This window comes from Haliotis asinina, chromosome 7 (assembly GCF_037392515.1).
Source record: "Haliotis asinina isolate JCU_RB_2024 chromosome 7, JCU_Hal_asi_v2, whole genome shotgun sequence".
NCBI classification, from domain to species: Eukaryota; Metazoa; Mollusca; class Gastropoda; order Lepetellida; family Haliotidae; genus Haliotis; species Haliotis asinina.
Window position 1 is genome coordinate 49,089,177 of NC_090286.1, and position 20,642 is coordinate 49,109,818.

At 38.2% G+C, this 20,642-nt stretch overlaps 1 protein-coding gene across 13 annotated transcripts in view; it reads left to right on the forward strand.

The window, feature by feature from the left end:
- LOC137291729 (receptor-type tyrosine-protein phosphatase delta-like) overlaps positions 1–20,642 on the forward strand; it is a 415,228-nt gene that overhangs the window by 198,244 nt on the left and 196,342 nt on the right. Inside the window, exon 1 of one of the 13 annotated variants that reach the window (XM_067823216.1) lies at positions 12,654–12,769. The exons of 11 other annotated variants lie outside the window; for them this stretch is intronic. The gene's annotated coding sequence lies outside the window, so the exon portion shown is untranslated. Of the gene's footprint in view, positions 1–12,653; positions 12,770–20,642 lie in introns of those variants that run through there. One more of the 13 variants, XM_067823220.1, reaches the window with a different exon arrangement.

Below are 20,642 nucleotides of genomic sequence, written 5' to 3' on the forward strand. Positions count from 1 at the left end.
GAACAATCGCCAGCTTCACTCAATATTGGTCACGGAGACCCTCTATAGCCTGTGATTAAATCAACAATAGGGCCGGCAGGTTGCATAACCGTTGCGGAGGCTGGAGGAGAGAGAGTAGGACACGTTGGAGGAGACAGTCAGGGACATCAGACAAGGCGTGGAACTGGTCACAGAGCTATTGTCCGCGATACACACATCTGTCATTCTTCGTTCCATCCCTGAACTACGATTGGTCCACTCGCAGAAAAAAATTCCTGTGTGTGTCACCATCTTCAGGACAAAGGCTTTGTGCAATTCAGTTATTTGTGTCTTTTGATGGAATTCTTACTGTTTTGGATAGTTTTGGATAACACCCTCTTGTTGGATATTTAACTCTGTTTTAGACAGGTAGGTGTTTTCCTTTGATATTTAACACCAGTTTGGTCAGGTAGATGTTTTTGTTAGATGTTAAGAGCTGGTTTAGGCAGGTTGAATTATTGTTGAGTTTTGTACCTTTGTGGACAGGTGTGCTCAGTGGTACGTTTTGTTGACAGATTGGAACCTCAGATCACATGCTATAAATACCAGCAGTGAATTATCAAAAGGTGTTGCAGGTGATGTTGTTCATGATTTCTATGCTATGAATAATGAAACAGCACATTTCAGATGTTCTTCCCTCAGTGGCATTGTATGAGAAATTAAGTTATCTTTTGTAAAGGTGTATGTTATAATTTGAAGAAACATTCATAGATGTCAGTTATTGTATGAGTATGCCTGTTACTGCTCCATTTGAGGATTCCATGCTGCTATTGTACATATCACCAGTAACAGTGGATAGTTCGCAGCTTTAGAATGTGCTCCTATTTCCAGATGTTGTGTACGATCAAAGAATATGAACTGTTCAGATGTGACAAGGACCTTTCTTTAAACCAGTAGTCAGATTAACCCAATTTTAGTACATTTCATCACAACCATAATGTATTATTTGCTGTCATATTTACCATACCATGTTAGAATTTGTTGTTTTTCCAACGTGACTGGTGTGTGATTGTGTTATGACATGTTTTGTTGATTCTGTTTGTGACTTAGTCTGCCGTACTAAGTGGGCGTGTCAAACCCTTTATATTCTGTAGCTTATCTGACAATGGCTGGCTTGGAGAACAAGCCATGTGATATAATGTTGGTATAAAACAGCTATTATGTTTGTTTGTCTTCCATTCAGTGTCAGGTTACAGTCGATAGCCAAGTGGTGCCTGGGATCAATGGACTACAGAAATTTCAAAGAAAAGATGTTTTTCTGATCAATTTGTACGTGTGAACCAGTGGCGTCACGCCGCTGCGAGTTATTGTTTGCGTGTGCCGTGAAGACATTCACATGTGAACGACCTAGGAAATGAAATTTGACAGGTTTCTGATGAAATGCTGTTTTCAGTACAACACAGTACAGTTTTCGTCGTGGGAAAGACAGTTCAACCACATTAAAATATCGGAAATTATATTGTTGTGAAAGAGTTCTATAGTCTTTACAGTACTTGTTTTAACAAGGATAGATAAATCGTTCAAGAGTAATAGTTCTACTGATGGCAAATATGACAGATCATATTGATCAAGGAAGGACAATGGTATGCTGAAAATAATAATTATCATCTTGAAAGCTTTTGAAAGTAGATTTATTGAAGTTACACTGAGTATATCCTGAGGATGGGGCAAAGCTTTTTGGGAATCAATAGTGGAAGTGTTGTCTTCACTGCTGACTACAATGACAGCTCGTTAGTAATAATAATTACAATATTGCCTAACATTGCATTTAATGGAGAAGACAGTTACCGGCGAATAGATATCTAATGGAGAAGACAGTTACCGGCGAATAGATATCTAATGGAGAAGACAGTTACCGGCGAATAGATATCTAATGGAGAAGACAGTTACCGGCGAATAGATATCTAATGGAGAAGACAGTTACCGGCGAATAGATATCCAATGCATGTTTATACATATGTACTACAATGAAATGAATTTCCAGTGACTTTCCTTAATGCAGCTCCAGTGAAAATGTATTGCATTGACGGTTATGTATTAAGCATTTGCCAGCTCATAACTTATTAGTATTGGTAACATGTATCTCTTAAGTTACAAGGATATAATTGATATGTAACACCATATTGAATCATCAGTTAAATATATGAACTTTCTGAGGTTTATCAATGTATTCTCAAAATGACTTTTCAGCTTTAAATCTTGTATACTTATTTATCATCCTAATTGTATGATTTGGACATACAAATAAGCTAGGGTTGATATTTTCTTAAATAGCATGACAGGAGCATGACAGGTCATTGAAATAATTCTTTATCTATTTTGTATGAATTTAGTATACAAATTGATCAAACAGATACAGCTACCGTACTCACTCATTCAGTCTTTGAAAATGAAAAAGTAATATCAACTCAAGAGATATAAGCATAGTATCAGGATATTAAATGTGCGACAACGATACTTATGCATATCTTGTTGCAACCCCACCTCATCACTCAGTCACTGAATTATTTGGTCGAGATTCCATTATTCATAGACTGCCATCATACTGCAGGAATATTGCTGAATGTAGCATCAATAAAAAAAAACAAAAAACAAAATTACACTTGAAATTTTAATAAAAAAAACAGCCTTAAAGTCGAAGGATTCGTTCTGGCTTTTTATCAGAAGTAGTTTAGTCTGCTTGCTTTAACTCCTAAAGGCACATGATTTTAATTTCATTGCAGACAGTGAAAAGCTGACTTTGCTAGCCAGAATGGGACTTTGGGGGTAGTCTAGTGGTTAATGTGCTCACTTGTCATGCTGAACCATCAGGTTCCATTTCCCACATCTGTGCAATGTATGGATCCCATTTCTGGTGTCCTCTGCTGTGATATTGTTGGAATATTGCTTAAAAGGCATAAAACCAAACTCAGTCACTCTCACCATTAGCCTGAGCAAAACTTTCCTCAATTGGACTTGGTGCCTGTATCTAAAGACACTGACAGATATTTTGTCAACACTAAACTATACCACTACAAGGTTTTAAAAATGTGTATCTTTTTTTCCTGTGACAGTTCAAAAGTAGGTCTTTAAATAATTCTATTTGTATGCAGCAGTTAATGGTAATGAAAACACTTAATGAGAATGAAATGGCTGAAAAATTATCATCTACCTTTGAATTCAGGTGTTAAGCTTGGTATTGATTGTTGGGTGACGGTTGATGACAATACCCCACGACGCAGTGGCTGCATGGAGAGTCATACTGTCCTCACAGTCATAAAATATCCCGTCAGCTTCATTTTGTAAGAGATTATAAATATTGATTTCTGGCTGACTAATTGTACTGTTTGAATGAACTCTCGGATGTTGATTTAGTTTAATTGGGATATAAATGCTTCCACGGTTTTGTTGATTCTGAACTAATTAGGAAAATGAATTTTAAAAAAAGCTTGATTCTGTTAACAGGAAGTTATTTGGGCTGTTTGTTGATAGGCAAGGTAGGTTTAATTGTTTTTTGGGTTTTTTTTTTCAAAATGTTTCTTTATGGATGAGAGTGATATTGAATGATTTCATATCATTAGAATTTTTTCATGGCCCAAAGATTTCATACTGAGTGAGTGATTGAAGATACTAAAGATCAAGCTATGTTTTTAATAGGCCTCTTGAAATACAGCTTACAGGTTGTAATTAAAAGTATGAATTCATCTCTATTGATCTTTGGAAGAGAATTAAAATGAATGAACATTATACACGAGAATACCTGTATATCACTGATATGAAGGTACATTTGAAGAGGATGTGATTACCACATAATATATGAGGAAGTGGCCTGACTGTGATATTACCAGGTGGGATATATGACTGATAACATCCTGTGTCCTGAGGTGGACGTGGTGACAGTTGGGATGGAAATTGTATTGCACGGATTTGAATTGCTGATGGTGCTTTTGAGATGGTTGTAGACCTGAGGAGATGGTGTTAGTGTTGAGGAGATGGTGGAGGAGATGTTTTTGGAGCTGGGGAGATGGTGTTGAAGCTGGGGAGATGGTGTTTGTGCCAAGGAGATGGTGTTAGTGCTGAGGAGATGGTGTTAGTGCCAATTAGATGGTGTTTGTGCTGAGGAGTTGGTATTAGTGCTGAGGAGATGGTGTTTGTGCTGAGGAGATGGTGTTTGTGCCGAGGAGATGGTGTTTGTGCTGAGGAGATGGTGCTAGTGCCGAGGAGATGGTGTTTGTGCTGAGGAGATGGTGCTAGTGCCAAGGAGATGGTGTTTGTGCCAAGGAGATGGTATTACTGCTGAGGAGATGGTGTTTGTGCTGAGGAGATGGTGTTTGTGCTGAGGAGATGGTGTTTGTGCTGAAGTGATGATGTTAAAACTGTTCAGATGTTGTAGGTGCCTGTTGAGATGCTGTTCATGCTGTTGTAATGTTGTTAGGCCTGTTTAGATTATTATGATTCTTGTGATAGTAACATCAGTGTTTTTGTCGCGTATGAACCAGCCAAAGCAACAGAAGCAGATGAGAATAAATACATCATTGTCAGTGGATAATGATCCCCAACTTGATCTGGTTCTGAATAGTGTGAATTTATGTCAAGAGGTAGTCATATTGTCCGGTTTTATTGGACATCCCTCACTGCTGCTTGCACAGTGCAGTTGACTGCTCATTGTATGAACTTGCAGAAACACTGCTAACAGCCTTATTACCTTGATGAAATATTGCCACTCTCTGGAATAACCAGTGTTGGCACAGTCCAACACTGCAGTTTATAGAGCAGATCATTGGCCAGTGATCGGTGTGTACGCTCCACGCTCATGTCATCCATCATCAAATAGAGCAAAGGCAATAACTGAAATTAATTGCCAGCAAAGCCAGATAGTGCCTCCATCTTGTGTGTTCATATCCCTCGAATGCTGATAAACGTTGATAAATCGTCTCCGTTGTGTGAGCATACAGTAATCCACGTGTCTTATTGTTTGAGAACAGCTTTTAACAAAGTCGCCAGCATGTCCAGTAAAGAAATGTGTGGATTTGTAAATATTGATTGCTGTTGATTTCACCTTTATTTTTATGGATGTCTTGTTACCTTACTTATGGTGTTAAGTTCATTGTTAGTCATGGTAAAGAAAAAGTAGTCTAAGGTCCATTAGCCCTGATGTTTTCTGTGAGTTTAACTTTCTTTTTTGTGTAAGCAGTAATCCAACTATTACCCAGCTTTGAAATAACAGCCTTTTATTATCTAGGCAAGAGGATAACTTGTTGGTAGTATGTGGCTGCATGGTGACATTGTGTTGTCATGGTAACCCATCATATCCACCCAATCCACATCTTAGGTTGGTTGTTGTTAAAGGTTAGCAATGAAGTCTATTATCAGGGTAGCCAGTTTGTTGAAGCATTGTTTCGTCTTTGCAAAAACATGTATTCATTCTGTAGAGAGGAACAATGAATGAATACTGTTTAACCCATTAATCTTTCTGCCATCATATGGCTGGAAAAAAAAGAAGAATTTCACTCACTCTCTTTGACTCACTCACTCACTTCCTGAGAGGATGTGTAAGTCCCAAAACATTTTATGTAAATTTCGGTCTACTGGGTTTTTAATCATAGTATTTTTGTTGTTTTAATTTTGGCTAACATTTCTTAAAATCAGAAATGGGATGGTTTAAATTCAGGTACTGAAAGTAAAGGTACTGTAACTGTCCATGGTCCCTACTAGGGTGATCAGCCTTCTGTTGTTGGCCATCTATAGCCTGTTTTTATATTGTTTTGTCCAAATAGTGCCGTTAGTTTTAACTTTCCATGCTAGTTTTAATTTAAATAATGATATTCTAGTTGTTTTACTGTCCTTTGTCGACAGGTTTGTATAATATACATATATTCCATCTCAATGTCAAATATGTTCTCGTCATGATACGGCTGAAATATTACTGATATGACATTGAATATTAACTCACTGATATATAGCACGCAGTATAATCCTCGTGATTAAGATCACTGTCAGATTTACTAAATCACTGCTGAAAAATAACAAATTGTATTGTTAGATTAAGCATGTTTTTGTAAGTCACGTCCATAGATGATAGTCATGCAAACGCAGTGAAACTGATGGAAGAGAGGACACGCGTGTTTGTTTTCCTTCAATTTGCCCTGAACAAGCAGTATTGATGTATTGCGCATGGGACCAACCAGCAATGTATTACCTCCCTTGCTGTCAATGCCATGGATGTTCCCAGACTTTCCTCCTACAGTGTGGCAGCAGACAGAGACGGATCTCACTCATACGATTAAGGAGGTGGCGGTGTGGCTTGGTGGGTTTCCTTGTCACTGAACATCAAGGTTTGAATTTTGTCAAGGGCACAATGTATGTGAAGTTGGCATAATTTCTCAAGTGGCATAAAACAACACACACTCATACAATTGGGGAATGCGAAATGCATTCTACAAAAATTTTCTTTTCTTTTCAATAGTTCGCATGATAAATAACAGGATTTGGAAGCTTCTGTTTTTGCTGTAAATTGTTGATATAATGAGTTATCCAAGTGTACCAGTGTGATATTTGAAGCAAGATGATCTCAGAATGTTCACCAGATATCCATGGACTATTCAGCTGGAACATGCAGGTCTCCCCAAACATCATTTGTGAGAGAACCCTCAAGTCCCAATAACCTGGTAACTTCGAAAAAAACACCAGCTACATAACGTCCCTTGTTCTGTCTTAAATATTGATGGCTGTCTGCAAATTGGTGCTGCTAATCAGCACTCGGTCCTTGATGATGTATGAAATGTCGGCTGTATTCTTTAGACTATAGATGTGCCTTATCTAGAAGGTTGATATATTGATTCTTGGAGAGGTCTGCTATAGCCGGTACCACTGGCCGCACTTCTCAAGCTGATAAATCTCCTCCAGCGATGACTCATAACTGTAGTGCCTCGTCAAAGTCGAACCAACCTACCCAAAATTATGCCAATGCAGTTTTGGAATCTTTCATTCGGTTTGCAGAAAGGAGATTATGACATAAAAACGTTTGGTATTGATGAGTTGTAATTGAGGTGTTATTGGAATCGTCTCAAATCAATCGGATGGTGGCAGTGACGAATATTCACCCATTCTCTGCTGGGGTGTGAATTCAAATAATGAATTTGAAAGAGAAACCAAGTACGACAACATAAAAAGATGACGGAATAATTTACTGCTTTGGTATGTTACCGTGGCAACTGATTAGATTGTGGTAAAAAGACTGGGTCACATTTCAAATGAAGTAATTTTTTTTTCCATCTCTTATTGAATGATGTGTAAATGCAAGATATTGAAACATCACTTGGAGTTTTACTCTTGCTGTAACAGGAAAATATGTGTAGTTTCACAAAAGCCTTGAGAGAAATTTTGATAATTTATTAAAACAAATATTGAAGAAATATATATGTGATAGGATCATGGTGGGGAAAGTACATTTCCTTGGCGCTGGATAAGTTCAACTTCTTGAACTGTTCCTTGTAAGTGAGTGAGTGACTCAGATTTTTTGCCTCTTTAGGCCATATATTCTTGCAGTATTATAGTAGGGTACACAGAAATAGGCTTCGTCCATTATATCCATAAGAGAAATTAAACCCAGGTGTATGGAACGAAGATCGAATATGTCAAACATATGCATACACACATGCCATGACATCACTGTTGTATTCTTGAAGTACATATGTACTGTCAGTGATATCTATGTTTCCAACACACCAATATGTCCGTAATATGGTAGAGTGCATTTATGGACAAACTAAAATGACCACTAATTTTAGTTTCTTATGACCATAGTTATTGCGACAAAAATATAAGTGTCTGGATCCAAATCATTTCATTTTATCCTTCAGTTTCTGATGAGCCTGCACATTATAAATACAAATATGAATCCTAAATAACATACCTACACTCTGAGCAAAAGACAGCTTTACTGTCATCCACAGAGATATTGCGGTGATAATTCAAATTGTTTGCAGATTGCTACCATATGGCTAGAACATTGCTGTTTGAATTGTCTAACAACGAACGAAACAACATTTGTACTCTCAGTGAACGACAGCTTCACCCACTGCAGTAATGCTTTGTTAAACAGCTGTAATGAGGGGGCATAAACTCTGAACACACTCACCCAATTAATCAGTCTGTATCAGTCATAAATTTCCAAGGTTTCAGTTGTTTGTTTGCTTGTTTGACCATTTAAAGTAATATCTGACTGGGATAATTAAGTAAACACGTGCAGAAAGGGTAATGTCAAAACATTCCCAGACTTTTACACAACATAACTAAATGCCAAACAAAATAAATTAATAATTTCTTTGGACGAAGACTGCAGAATTATTTTTTTCTTTGATAGCATATTGATTATGTACACATTTACAGCATTTAGGGTCTTGGTAATTTAACTGCATGTAGTAACTCACCTGCGCTGTGTGACATTTGATGTTATGTCAGACATTAATGTAGAAATTCTTTGCTCACAGCTGGCTTGTCAGCATGCGCCAATATATTTGTGATTATGTATCAGAGAGAGCTGGAATGAGTGTGAGAAAATGTCACTTTCTGTCTCTCAGTATTGTTCAAGTCAAACATTAATAGCGGCATGCAACCTGTGAAGGTCCGGTGTAGAATAGGCCTTCAGCAACCCATCGTTGCCATGAAAGGTGACTATGCTTGTCGTAAGAGGCGACTAATGGGAACTGTGGTTAGACTCGCTAACTTGATTGACACACGTCATCGATTTCCAGTTGCAAAGATCAGTGCTCATGCTGTTGATCACTGGATTCTCTGGTCCATACTCCATTATTTACAGACCCCCCCATACAGCTGGAATACTGAATAAAACTAAGCTCACTAATAGCAGCATGCCCCAGGAACATCAGTCTAACTACTGTGGGGCCTACATTTTCAAAGCTCTCTTGTCTTTAAGATAGTCGTAACTTACATTAACTTACAACTGACTTAGCTCTGAGAGAGCTTACAACAATCTAGGCCCACGTGTAGTAGAAAACAGCCATCAGACCACCAAGGGGTAGACAACTTTGTCTTGATAGGTATGTGCAATTTAATGACAAAATTAGGTCCACTAAGTATCAAATAAGCTTTACAGCACTGATCTTAGTGTCCTAAGGAAAACAAACAACAAAACAAGATGATTTATTGTATGTCAATGATCGAGTATTTCCAGTCAATAAAAGTATTTAAAAATGATGATGATGATGAAATACATTCGAATAACATGCAATTGTTGTACCAGCCACCGTGTAGTATCAGCAGTTGCATGTTTGAGTGACAGCTGGCTGTGAGTGTGATATACATGGGTTATAACACACAAGCTCTGAGACATTGCATCATATTGGCTGGATTCTGGGACAGAGCATAACTTTCCATCAGGTTGGTAACTGCTGCACTTTTATAGTAGCTTATCATTGTGTTATGTCAGCGTTTACTTATCAAGTGTCATGCAGATAAAAGTTACCTTAAAGAAATTCAACAATACATTGATTTTACTTCTCTTCTTATTTTTTAAGGCATGAATCAGGAATTATTTCCAGCACACTAAATTTGGTATAAATTTGTGATGTAAAATCTGTACAAACTGCAAAGCTTACGATATTTTAAATTATTTCCAGCACATTGAATTTAGTCTGAATCAGTGTTATAAAATCTGTACAGACTGCAGTGTTTCCTGCATGATCCTAATGCATTTTTATGAAGGTGTAAATCCTTAAATTCCAGATATTTGTTGGAGTGTGTGTTTGAAGAAATAGAAGGGTAGTAGAAGAAAGAAAAGGAAGGCAGCAGAACTTCACCATTTGTTTGGTACTCATTAACACCACCAAGTGTCAAATGTTAAGTCAACATTCATGTGAAACTATTATGATGGATGCTTCCTTAACTGCACGCCCTAAAATAAAATGTGAATGTGGAGAGCCTTACTTTACTGTATACACTTAAGTGTACGCTCTCCTCGTTCCTTTTGGGGATATTTTTACTGAAATGTTTTTCAATTGTTCTATGTAAAAGGACATAAAACTTTCTTAATACAACCCAGAGAGTCACCCCAAACGATGTACATTAAATAATATAGGGATGAATTAATGGAAGGCAAGTACTTGTGTCTTGTATGAGCGTCATTTACTCCCCTCCCTTGCATTCATCCATGTTTTTTACTGATTACGTAACATAAGTTCAAAATAATTTGCAGGCAAACTTGACGCCCATACAAGCATGAATGTTACTGTTGCCATTGTTCATCTGTGTATCAGTATGGGGACACTGACAGGTATGAAGGCCAGGTGTGATGGTGTCCATCCCAAACCGATGTGCTGACATGTCACATGCTGGTGTCAAGAACGGGGATTAGTTGTCACTGGTCCCACCAGGTCTGTAGCTCTCTCTTGTGGCAAGGTTTTCGTAGTCATCATCATCATTTGGATGGAGGTTAGTTTAATAATATCTCTAGTTTAAAGGACTGAATTTGGTCTAATTAGATGAGGATGTGATATTCTTGTGGGATGTTTCGAAACTGTATGACAGTATATTTTCTTTTTGGATAATGTGATTTTTACACTCTTTTCATGTGATTGTTGACAAAACATAGGTACAGACAGCAGGTTTCAGAAAAAGGTTTTAAGGTCCCATATATTAAATAATACCTAATTTTATGTTTTTTATAGAGTTGGAATTTTACATAAATATACCATTAAAATCCCAGTGCATTAATGGCATGCTATAGGTACAATGAACCAGTTTAGGTTTTTGGACATAATTATTCCTCAAGGAACACAATTTGTTTGAAATTAAAGGCCTGAACACATAAATAACGAGACACAACAATGAAAATTATTATAGTCTGCTTAAATTTTGCTCCAGAGCCATTAGGACTGTTAATGTGAAATTGAATGATGTCTACCAGTGAAATGTGCCCCTGTGAAAAAGTGTTCAAAATCCTTAAAGTTCACATAAACATATCCCAACTGCTTTATAAGGAAATGTTTGTTTGTTTAGGACTCATGAGCTTTTGGTGAAGTCTCCACAATGTCGCCGACTGAATAGCAATTCATCAGAAAAAGCTGCATTTGTCAAATGTGCATCAACTGGTGCTTTAGAACTGTGTGTCAGGGATGTTGTGGAAACACACTGGGGGTAAATTTGTCGTCACGGCTGTCTGTAGACTTGCTTCAGAGGCACATCATATTACACGACTGGAGTCCATTCTCATTGTAAAAGTCGACAGTCGACAGCACTAGGCAGTGGCAGTTGTTACCTGCAGAGATTACCTCTATCCTGTTACTCCTGTCAGGTTGCACCTATTATCAGGGGATGCTCAGAATCTAGGGACTGGGTGCCTGTCAGGGAGGTCTGAGTGTCTGTAGGGGAGGTTTGGCACTTACACTGAGATGGGGGCAGAGGGGTCTCTTGCTTCAAGCTGGGAGATTGGGTGGGTACAATGAATGCTAAGTGTGGATTATTCACAGGGGGTGATCATGAACTTCAAAGCTTATGTAAGATTGTACGATGGACCATTTCTACAGGGTGATCAGGATCATGACACTGTGAGACATTGGGGTAATTCACTGGTTAAAACATTTGCTGTAGACGAAGGTTCGACTCACCACATGGGTACAGGGGTCCCCCCACAGTAATATTGCTTAAATAGTTACAGCCTCACTCACTCACTCACTTGATATGAAGGTTACCATATGTTACTCAACTCACTCAAAACATGGATGGAAGCAGAAGCTGTCAAACACCTGTTGATTTAGAACAGCTTGTTTACAACATAACCCTCTTGGCTGAGGTGGAGAAGAATGAAGGTTTCATCCCTGGCTTGGTCATACAAAAGCATTACAAGATGGTACTCCTTATCACCCAGACTGATAGGGATCAAACTAGGACTGGTTGGTTTGAATTCAGTTTGGTGTGTCAGAGGTATCCATGTTAATCCAGTAGCATGATAACCATTGATATCACAGGGAGCTCAGCTCAGTAAGACCCACACCAGTTTTGACTGCATACTGTGTTGTATGTGCAATAAGCTTGAAGGTGATTCAAAGCCACATTTCAGCTGTACTAACTGATAACAAGTTTTTCATGACAAACAATATTGCTGACTTCGGGGTAAACAACATTAAGTCACATACAAAATCCATTATTCTCACAAAACAAACCTTAAGAATGTCGGAGAAAGAGAACCAAAAAAAATCTCAATTATAAGGATATTTGAAGTTAACCCTGCAGCAAGATTCATGGAGTGCAGCCTTTGTAGATTTTTTAGAGATGTGTTGAAGGAGAGTATACATCCCTGCTGACAAAAACCCACAGTACAGCTGTATGCATGTATGCATTGTCAGGCTGTAGATTACAGCAGTGTAACGTGAGTGCTGCCTTACACAGCCACGGAAACAAAAACAGGGATGATTGTGCACAATTCTCCAGTGGCCCTTTGTTGTGTAGTTTAGTAAGAGTAAACAGTGTACAAGAGCACAGTGTCCATTACTGGCAATACTCGCACATAATGTGCGGAATGTGAGACATGTTTGTGGATATATTACAGTGACGTCCATATAGGTATTTGAGAATTGCAGTTAAAGTGTAGCAAGGCTGTGTTTATTATCAACATGGACCAGGATGCTGGTTGTTGTGTGTAGAGTCCACAGTTAGATGGGTGGGCATCCTGGACAGGACAACTGAAATAATACAGGAATTAGAGGCCTCCCAGAAGAATTGGTCGATGTGGTGTTGGATGTAAAGCGCTCTGGTGAGAATCATACAAATTATTAAAATGAAACCTGGGGGACAGAATCTGTGGTTTCTGGGCCTGAGGCTTTGCAGATCATTAAAGGGGACAAGATATATCAGGTGGTAAGAATTGGTGATTTGTTTGATGTCATTGCCACATAACTGGCAAGTTGGGATTGTTGTTTATAATGTCAATCACTGCATTGTTTGGTCCAGACTTGATAATTAGAGACTGCTGTCAGAGAGCTAGAATGGCACTGAACATGAAAAAACATGCACACACATTCTCTCTCCCTCTCTCTCTCTTTTTCTCTCTCTCCCCTTCATCCCTCTCCCTCTTTCCCTTTCTCTGTCTCTTACTAACTCTAACACACACACACACACACACACACACACACACACACACACACACACATACACACGGATGGATCTTCAGTTCAAATGAGAGAATGTGATTTTATGACTATGTCAAAAATATTCCTTTTGTGTTTTAAACATAATAAAAGCTTGTCGAGTTAGACCTACTGTTCACAATGTGCTGCATTGCTAGGGTGCAAGGACACGCTATTAGAGTTGCACCTGAGTCGCACCTGGCACTCACATGATCGTCATGTAATAGACTCTAACAAACAGCATGGGATGTTCAGGACTTTTTTGTGACACATTCCCCAAGGTGGGCTCTTTAAGATATCTAGCCTCTTAACAGTATTTGTGCCTTCTTTCAAATTTATGTCCCTGGTTGTGTCAAAGATTCTATCCTTAAAATAGGTCATAACAAAGGAGTATAGTCATTTGTAGTGATGACTGTATTTTATCATATGTGTAATCTAGGAATTATTGTTCAAATGATAATCATTTCCTTAGAGAATCATCCAAGTGTACCATACTGATCATTGGTTAACACGCAGAGTTGTGTCATTGAGGTCAGAATGTTGTATATGGCTGGCAGGGTCTGAGAGTTCTCGTATTTGGGATGCTGTTCAGAGCCTTCAGTATCAACTTAACTAAAAATATACATAAAGGTTGTTACAAATGATGAAGAAGTTCACGTCATCCTTTAAGTTTCACATCATTATGTTCTTACTACAAATGCAATACTACTTTTGCAAATGTGAAACAAATTTTCCGTCCCAAATATTGTTGAGACAGATGTGTGTGATTTTCTTTGCTAAAATTGAGTTATGAAATGCAAGGTAATAACTTCCGTAAGACAATATTCTCATGTCCTTCATTTGTCATAGCTGATGCTGCAAACACTAACACAATAAATATTAAAAAATCATTCAAGAATCAATTTATGGTGCTTTCATTCCTGGAACATGATTGATGCTATTTGTCTTAATTAAGAGTTTTTGTTCAGGAAATCAAGAAACTCTGGTGCTTGCAGCAGTGCCAACTCGGTGTATCCAGTCAGGCACAGCTGTTGCCCAGAAGTCTGCACTGTGTGTACAATAGAATACGTTTTGCTTAATTTATTATTATCAGCATGTTCATTCATGTTTGTGATCGAACAGAGAGCAGAGCAGAACATAACGTCTGTATCACTGGTGAATACATACATATCACCTGTCGATACGATGTCAATATCGCCCTCGAGACAGATGTGCCTCAGCTGGTTTTTATAATACTAGTATATATTACTGTAAGTATTGCAGAGCTTTATATCAGTACATGTGTGACAACAACATACTGCAACTTTGACAATACCGGTCAGACTAAGTGTTCACTGACCCGATTGTATGACTCTCATTTCATAGATTTTAATTAGATGTCTTTATTTTAATTAGATGTCTTTAATTGCTGCCAATAATTTCATTAAACAATCTTGAAGTTAGGTTGTAGTCCTTCAGATAATCCATGAAGCCTATCATTTCCCTTCCACTCAGCCCACTGTACAATGGAAGCTGTCTAAACCAGACTCACTAGGATGGAAGAAATAATCCAGTTTAGACAATGTGCCTGATAATGGACCTGATGATACATGTACAAGCCATGAATCGGACTGAGATTATATGCCAGTATAGACAACTTGCCGGTTTGGACAGATGCCGGTTTGGACAGCTTCCACTGTAATTGAAAAGTCCTGGATGAAGCAAGTCTAGGCCCAGCAGCTGTATTTGGATGTTGTCATGACTTTAAGCACCTCAGCTTCAGCTGTCAAGTATGGTCCATAATTCTGTTTCCAAAAGGGCGCAAGTTACTGGGTACAAGTTGTCACAATATTAAGTACCTTAGCAATAACAATCAGGCATTGGTCAGTGTTTCCAAAAGGGCCCTATACTGGGTACAAGGTGTCATAACATTAAACACCATAGCTATCACAATTAAGCATTGGTTGGTGATTCCAAAAGGGCCCTTTACTGGGTGCAAGTGTGTCACAACATTGAATGCCTTAGCTATAACAATCAGGCACTGGTCAGTAATTCACGCATGAAAAATAAGTGCAGGTTGTCAAAGCTTTAACTGCTCCAGCTATTGTGATTTAGTACCGGTGTATGATTAACTCCAAGATAACAGAGGAATGTAATATTGTTCAACCAGATCTTGTCTTACAGACTTCAAACATATGTTAATAAGTATGTAGATAGGTAGACATATAGTGTTTTCAGGTAGGATCGACTGCTGTTGTGTTGCGAATCAATGAATTCTTGCATAAAATATGCATAGTGGGTGGTAATTACTTACAACAATCTTACCTGTCTCAGGTAACAGGGGTTGGTCTAATTGGAAGAGTTTATTTGTTTATTGAAGACTTGGAATCGACAGTAAGCATTTAGGATGGTTGGTGGTTAACAAAACCATGACATTTTGATGAGTGGTGCAGGTGGAACTACAGGTGTGTTACGTAATTTGTTATTGATTTCCAGCTGCATGTATACTTTGTTGTCTTGGAATGTACATCATTGGTTGACTGAGTCCTTCATCGACCGTGTCGTACTTTTTCTCAGTTGAAAAGTTCCTAGGTTTAGAGTACTGAAACTATTATTTTGTTTGTAAGTTTGTGAATCAGTGGAAATATTATTCAAAGTTTTGTTATTGCTGCCTAACACACAGTAATGTCAGAACTAAATAAGTTGAAATCAAATGATTAGTTTAGTTTTCTGTGTATGTCAAAGATTATTGCAGTGTGTTTGTTGTTGCTAAAATTCATATCAAATTTAAAATATTTATTTAATGATTAACAGGTTAAATTGGACATCCTTAAAGTCTTCATGTGGAAGATCTTAAGATGAAAATCAGTTTATGAAGTGACTATACTTTTTGCTGTTAGGCAGACATAATCGCAATACAATCATCAGAGTTATGTTCCACAAAAATATCTTTTCTTTTCTGAAGAAATAGGAGGGGGCACAGTTATAATGTATGATTGATCCTGAGGACAATGCTGCTACTTGTGCAACCACGAAACAGTTCCTTTGTATCTTTGTAAGTCGGTGCTACTTGTCACTGTCTTAATCTAACAGTTTTGAATCAATATGAGGAATTTAATAGAAAGATATTATTTATTTATGTAAGATATTTTGAATATTTATTGTAACTCATGTACCATGATTAATGTCGTAGCCAACCCAAACTGTTGTTTGGACCTGTGGGGTAGCCTGTTTGCTGAAGCATCCACTCAGCACCTGGGCTCGATTCCCCACTAATACAGTTTGTGAAGCCCATTTCTGGTGTACCCTACCACACACGAGTACAGTGTGTGAAGCCCATTTCAGGTGTACCCTACCACACACAAGTACAGTGTGTGAAGCCCATTTCTGGTTTACCCTACCACACACGAGTACAGTGTGTGAAGCCCATTTCTGGTGTACCCTACCACACACGAGTACAGTGTGTGAAGCCCATTTCAGGTGTACCCCGCCATGCTATTGCTGGAATATTGCCCAAACTGGCATCACTCACTCACTCACTCACTCACTCACTCACTCACTCACTCACTCACTCACTCACTCACTCACTCACTCACTCACATATTCCACCCGTTACCAAGAAGTACTTCAGCAACACCCATATATCACCAGTTCGACGAGGCAAGGGTGTGAAGGTTTTCTCACCAAGTGATTGTAAACATTGTGCAGGTCATGTTGTAATTCATATCCAACACTGAACTTCAGAAGTGCTTTTAACAAGTTGATAAATAGCCACAACCAACTACAACTGGACCCGCCCTTTGAAGATTAGCATGTATGGGTCTGCCAAAGTACTGCCATTGTTCCTTAGTGCATACAAATATGCCAGACTATTAAGTGATCTAACTTTGAGTTACTTGAATGTATGCACACATATAGATATGCCTGGTTAGTTTAGCAGGTGTGAAGTGCCCAATACACTGTGCACCCTTCAATTCCTGAATGGTTTATACGATTATTCCACACCCTTAATGTTTGTGTGTATATTGACTTGTGGCAGCCATCTCTATCTGATCATGAAGAAATGATTGCACGCCTTCTTCTGACAAGTGCATGCAAATGGCCAAGTCCTAACTCAGAGGAGGTGTGATTTACGTAGTTTGTGGATTGTGTTGTAGGTAATTAACACCTTGATTGCTCAGGCAATTAGTAGTTAGCTTGTGTGTATAATCTGACAGATGGCTGTGGGGGTGTGTGGTCCCATTGTTGCTAGCTTCAGCCATTGTCCTTGCTGTCGCGTGCATCCATTGTCGTGTGAACCTGTGGCAGACACTGATGCTGATTCAGTTTGAAGGGAACACTTGACCGTTTCTACAGATTATTTTCGGATATTTTTTACCATATTTATAAGGTATGCCTTTGCATTTATTTCTCTCTAAACATGGTAGTACTGTTCAGTGCTGTGTTCAGTGACATAGATTATGTGAGCTTTCTTAAATTTGTTATACATGGTACAACACAGATGAAAGAGGATTATGAAACTCACATTACCACCAGTCTTGGGCTTACTTTGGTATCTTTCTGTGAGATTTGCCTAAAAAGAAAGGGAAATGTGAATTACTGCCTTGATAATACATGTTTTCATATTTTCTGCAGTGGTTAAAAAAAGATGTCCAATAGACTTGAAAAATCAGATTTCAGTGTTAGCTGCAATGCTCTGGTAAGGAAAGTAGAGGCAGTGTGAGGCTACCTCATATACTGGTGTAAGGGAGACAATACCTGGCCTCCTGTAGAATTTATCAGTGGAGAAGACGACATCAGTCGTCAGGGAAAGAAATGTACAGTTCAAGTCTCCCAGCAATGATTTTGACTTATCTCCCTTCTCGCCTTACTGTTAATATTTTTCACATAATACACTAAACACTGTTGGATGGAAATGGTAATATCTGTAGATATTTGTAATTGCTGGGTATTGTGTTGGTTAGTAGATAAATAATAATGTGACATACAGCTGATGCATTGCTTTGACTTCTATCTACCATTCAACAAAAGTGGGGGATAGTGGATTTACAAGAATGATAAGATGCAAATGATGAAGTCAAGGAGAAAACAGATGAAAAATTAAGGGAAATTGTGACAGTTTGTTTTGTCCATCCATCATCAGTATGGATGGATATTTTTCTCATGTGCATTTGATTGTGATATGCTTACAAAATGACATTCCACCTACTTTTTTTTTTAATGGTATCTTTCAAACTAATGCATTCGTAGACTTCAACTCTTCACCTAAACAGACGACTATGCTAATGACTAAGAGACGACTAACGAGATCGGGTGGTCAGGCTTGCTGACTTGGTTGACACATGTCATCGGTTCTCAATTGCTCGGATCGATGCTCATGTTGTTGGTCACTGGATTGTCCAGCCAAGACTTGATTATTTACAGACTGCCGCCATATGGCTTGAATATTGAGTGTGGAGTAAAACTAAACTCACTCACCACCTAAAATAATGGCTCCAGTTCTTCACCATATCTAGATAGCTTGTAATGAAGGGAATGTCCTGTACACACATGGTGACCATAGTGTTATGTTAATGATTTCACCCAATGTTAGCGTTAAAGTTTCTGTTGGCGCATATTACAAGTCTGGAAATGAATGTGTAGCTGTATAATTGACAATGACTACAGTTGCAGATGACATTGCGGCCTCTGTTGATACAGGAATACTTCATCGTCAGCAATTGAAAGGAAATAACAGACTGTCTGGGCTTCCACTGAGTGACTAGTTACACATGTTTTGCCAACCAAATGAGAGCAAACACAGGCGTAGAGCTGTTACATGGTTACCGTATGACAAAGGGGATTCATGACTCACATGCATGTCACATCCAATGTGTTGTTAGCAAACACATGGCACAAACACAGGGATAGAACATTGATATACCCCAGTGTTAGATGAACTGTGTACAAGTGACGTCATCCGCTGATGCTTGCACCTTGGTGGCCAGTTAAATTGAAATAGGCTATATATGCATTAGACATTCATGACTGACTTTGAATCTGTAGTAGACATTCTTAATTGACTTACATGTATGCATTTACACTATGGGTTTATGTGTGTATATGTATGGGTGCATTGACGGTTCCGACTCTCAGAGTATATGCAGTGGTCATTGAGTACATTGTTGCATGATTATATGAGATAGATACTGATGTAGGATATGCAGTTCATGCTGGTTGAGTATAGGCAGTGGACATTGATGTTTAAGTATATACAGCCCAAATTGCTGGTTGAGTATAGGCAGTGGACATTGATGATTAAGTATATACAGCCCAAATTGCTGGTTGAGTATAGGCAGTGGACATTGATGATTAAGTATATACAGCCAAAATTGATGGTTGAGTAAAGGCATTGGACATTGATGATTAAGTATATACAGCCAAAATTGATGGTTGAGTAAAGGCATTGGACATTGATGATTAAGTATATACAGCCCAAATTGCTGGTTGAGTATAGGCAGTGGACATTGATGATTAAGTATATACAGCCAAAACTGATGGTTGAGTATAGGCAGTGGACATTGATGATTGAGTATGTACAGCCAAAATTGATGGTTGAGTATAGGCAGTGGACATTGATTATTGAGTATATGCAGTTGACATAGATGGTAAAGTATATGCAGCTGATATTGATGGTTGGGCGTATGCAGTTGATACTGATGGTAGAGTATATGCAGTCAATATTGATGGTTGAGACTATGATATCGATAGTTGAGTTCATATTTTGGTCAAGTATGTGCAGTTGATATTGATGGTCAAGTATATGCAGTGGACATTGTTGGTTGAGTATGTCATATTGATGGTCAGGTGTATGCAGTTTATTGATGGTCGAGTTTATGATATTGATGATTGAGTATATGCAGTTGATATTGATAGTCAGCTGCATGACTGGTCAGTGCATGAGTTCTCTGACCACGCCATATACCATGCTGGGGAAAATAACTTCTGGGAATTGTGTATATTTTAGAGACAACCATATATACCCATGTTTAATGATGTGATGCAATGCCATGCTGTTTACCTGGACCTGTGCTGGGGACATGTAGCCAAATATGGAATATGAAATAGGGAGGAGTCTGTCAAAATGACGTGACTCATGGCAATTTATTTTTCACAGTGTTTTTGAAAAGAGAATTTCAACAATGTGTCAGATGTTCTCACCACACCCTTCATGTTTTAACAAAGACGCTTGCGGTCTAGAATAAACTTGTCACTTTGTAAAATGATAATTTAATAGAAGTTACTCTGAGAATGTAAGAGCTACATGTTGTATTTCTGTCAATTTTCATGTTTCAGAAACAATATTCAATAATTTAAAATCTTACAACTCCTGGAGTTTTAACCATTGAATATATTGGAATTAGTTGTCCTCATGTCTTGTGAAAATAATGGATTGTGGATTAAGTAATTATCATTTTTTAGAGATGGTTTGACAATGATAATCTTTGAGAAAACATGTTTTGTCATGCTTGTTGGAGTAAG